Genomic DNA, 4,225 nt, shown 5'->3' with positions numbered 1-4,225 from the left:
GAAAGGAGTAAGAGTAGAGGCTACCTGCATTTAGGAAAGGAATTCTAAAGTTTTCAAGTGGATTCAGCAAGTATTTCCATAAGTTGCAAAATTCACTACACCTTTACATCTATTTGGAATAGAATTCGATTTACAAATATTCAATTTTCAGAAATATGTCTACTGCGTAGAGAAAGGTACCCAAGAGTATTTGCTACATAGCCCAAAAGCAGGGGATGTGACTTGCTCCTGACACCCAACAGAATGTCCTCGGTCCAGGGGACTCTGTTTTCAATCTGGCTGCATGATTTTACCATTTATTTCATTTCAGCACCAACCCCAAGCTTGGAACAATGGAAATAAACATTCGCACATTGGTTTTCTTAAAACCCTATGTTCAAATTTGCATCTTTTCCTCTAAAACAGAACAACCAAGTCCATAATAAATATAAGTTTTCTTAGTGTGGATTAGCCAATCCACTGATCCTTCCTAAGGATAAACTCAGTCTCCTTTTGTTTCTTTTAATCAGAAAATTTTCAACCACAGAGGAGAGCTCTGTGTGTTTAGTCATGTTCTCTTTCTCCTCCAGTCTCTCTCTGTCTGTCTCTCTCCTCTACCTTTCTTCCCCCCTTCCCTCTTGGCTTCCCCTCCTTTGGGACATTGAGAGACAAAGCTGCAAGGTGCTACTATAGATCTTCCATTTCCTTTTGTCCCATAATGTCAACAAGAGATACAATACCCAGGAAAGAAAGAGCAGAGACTTTTCTGAATCAAACAGTACCTTTTTTCTGTATCTGTCTCGTTGTGACTCAAGGGAGAAATTATCTTTCCTCTCTAAATGATCTTGTTTCTCTCTGCCAAGAAGCGACGGCGGTGTTATCTGGTTAGAGCCCAGCCTGCAGCTACCGTGCAGGTAACTCGCTCATGTTGGACTATAACTCACCTAACTTGTTTGTGTCCCAGCCAAACGTGTACCAGAGTAAAAATTCAGAGCTGACCACAGGGCAAGTTTAATGATTAACACAAACTACTTAGGCTTTTTTCTCGGGGCCCTTTATTAGTGACCAAAGAAAGAGTGTCTTGCATTTTTCTCCACTGACTGCTTTTACCCTAGACAAGAATTCTAAGTAAGAGTCCACACATGAGACAGACAGGCATTCAACGTTGAAAGAATTGGCCAGTAAGTCAGTGACCGAACAGGTGGCCGAGGAGAGAGGGCCACTAGAGGGCTGGTCCCCAGGCATGAGCAGTCTCCAGCTCTGCATCCAGAAGACAGACTCAGAAAGCCAGTATTTGAGCAGATATTTCTATACTCACTGTAGGCGTATGAGTCTAAAGAAGCAGAGAAAGAAAGTGACTTGTTCAAAGTCTTGCTGAGAAAGGTTGACTAGCCCCTTTCATTTTCATACTTTCCATTCTCCCTCCTGGCCTTGCTTCCTTAACCAGGAGGAAATCCTTGACTCACACCCATCACCTTCCAGTAGGACCCAGACCGTGGGTCTCAGTCGTTGGTTTCACTGTCTCTCTGTTTTTCTTTGTTCCAAAATATTAAGGGGGTTCCAAATGTTTTAGGTTACATGGATCATTCTTGTAATGCTTGAGTCCCAGCTATAGGTGTGCCCATCACCCAAATAGTGTACATTGTACCCATTAGGTTGGTTTATTCCCCTCCCCTTATCCCCCTCTCCCCTGGTTGATTTCCGCTGAGTTTTACTTCCCTCTGTGCACGTGAGTGCTCATCAGTTGGTTCCAATTTAATGGTGAGCACAGGTGGTGTTTGTTTCTCCATTCCTGTGATACTTCACTTAGGAGAATGGTCTCCAGTTCCATCCAGATTGTTGCAAAAGGTATTAATTCTTCTTTTTTATGGCTAAGTAGTACTCCATGGTATACATATACCACATTTTATTAATCCACTCATGAATTGATGGGCACTTGGGTTGATTCCATATCTTTGCAATTGTGAATCGTGCTGCAATAAATATTCAAGTGCAGGTATCTTTTTGATAAAATGGCTTCTTTTCCTCTGGATAAATACCCAGTAGTGGAATTGCTGGATCGAATGGTAGGTCTACTTTTAGTTCTTGGAGGAATCTCCATGATGTTTTCCATAGAGGTTGTACTAATTTGCAGTCCCACCAACAGTGTATAAGTGTTCCTTTCTCTCTGCATCCACATCAGCATCCATTGTTTTTGGACTTTTCAATAAAGGCCATTCTGACTGGGGTGAGGTGATATATCATTGTGGTTTTAATTTGTATTTTCCTGATGATTAGTGACATTGAGCATTTTTTCGTGTTTCTTGGCCATTTGTCTTTCTTCTTTTAAGAAGCATCTGTTCATGTCTTTTGCCCACTTTTTAATTGACTATCTCTTGATAAGGAGTCAGGGAACCACCGGTCCTAGGAAGGTCAACACCACCTTCTTACCTGGTCCACGTCTGACTTCTCTGTCTCTGTCCCACTGCCCATTCCAATTGATATCACCTGCTTTCTGATCACGTTAGTCTAGGCCCTGTGGTATGTGACCATAGGATGTGCTCATCTTCTTTCCCCACCCTTCCCTTTGGGAGAGGAGTCATCCTCGTAGAGTTTGATAGCCCTGAGTCTCCACCTCCAAGGACCATCAGCAGACCTGGGGAAGCATCTTCAGCAGAACCAGATTAAGACCGTGGAAATGTGGCCACAACTGTGATGAGAACAGTAAAACTATCCTCTAGAAAGTGTGGAAGTTTATACCAACTCTGCTGTATGTCACAGCTTGGCAACCAGTGACAAGCCAAATGATTTTTGTAGCACTGCAGCCAGTGATGTAGAGAGAGGGTGCCTGGCCAGGTTGGGGCAGGTAGGGAGTCAATCACCTGGCCATCTTGCCACCTGCTGAACCTCAGTTCCCACCCTGGAGCCCTCTAGTGCAGACCAACAATCATCATTTGAACCACAGTTGTATGCCTGGCACGTGGATAATGGGAAGGAGGGAACAGGCCAAGTTTGGGGAAAATAGTCAAAGGCAATTTCAACATTATTGGTAACTTTTTATCTTTATAAAAATTATATTCATAAATCACTTAGGTAATTCCAATTTTTTGAAGACTATAACAGTTTCTGCCTTCAAAGTGCTTGCTGTCTGACAGGGGAGACAGAAACATAATCAGACTATTTTACTCTATTGTTGTAGAGTCTCCTGATAAGTCTCCTGCGACTAAAACATATTTTATTTCTTACTATTTCTGCAAGAGGTTCCCATAAATTAACCCACCCATCCTTGAGTAAATAGCCTCTAATGGATATTTACAGTTCTTTTTGGCAGCCTAGCTGTCAAGACCTCACCCTAAAATCACACCAATTTTCTTATAGAAACGTAGTCCCCTCCCCTCTGTTGACTAAAAGAATCACAGTGATACCCAAGACTTTTGTTTCTGTGCTCTGTGTTGCAGGAACCTCCTAGTGGGCAATCAAGCTCTACTGTAAAAGAAATAAGGTGGAATGAGCCATTTCATGCCCCAAGGCCTAAAAGAAGATGTTATAGAACTCCGCAGGCACTCTATGTCACATGGAGTCTTGGGGAACATCAAGTATCCCCTCTGTGAGCTCCATCATCCACCCCAGGTCACCCACATGTGCACACACACCTAGGTGTGCTATGCAAACACAACATCCAGGCAAGCCCTCCTTTCCATCTAATCATACTCCAAAGCCTCCTTCACATAGAAATTCTAAATAAAGTCATGAGCTCAAGTCTCTGACCCAATAATGAGGACAAAGGCTCATCAGAAGGAAGCCCATGCATGCTTCCCTGCCACTGAAGGGAGGGTAGCCACGCCCTCCACAGACATTGATAACACTCCACAGAGAAGGGGAAGGACAAGATGGACATCATCTAAGGAGCTCTCTGCAGTCAGCACGCTGGATATCTTCCATTAGACCCCCCACATCTACCCTCTACCCTGCTTCACCCTGCTCTGTGCCCTGGAAGGGCGACCTGTGTGCACTGCACCAGTGAGCTTCCTTGCCCATTGGCATCTGGTTGGTTTCACAATCGAGGACCACACCCGGAGCCCAGATGGAGGTGCCAAGGGACAGATGTGATACGGGTATTTTCCCCCAGTCCCATCCCTACTAGATCTCAGCTTCCAACAGGGAGACCCTCCCATAGTGCGCCTTCTCTCACTCTCTCATTCTCTCACTCTCTCTGCAGGTTCTGGTGCCCTTCTCTTTGCTCCTTCAGGCCTAAAGGTGGCAACAG

The sequence above is a fragment of the Propithecus coquereli genome, unplaced genomic scaffold (genome assembly GCF_000956105.1).
Source record: "Propithecus coquereli isolate 6110/MARCELLA unplaced genomic scaffold, Pcoq_1.0 Scaffold29, whole genome shotgun sequence".
Classification (NCBI taxonomy): domain Eukaryota; kingdom Metazoa; phylum Chordata; class Mammalia; order Primates; family Indriidae; genus Propithecus; species Propithecus coquereli.
This window is presented reverse-complemented; position numbering follows the sequence as displayed.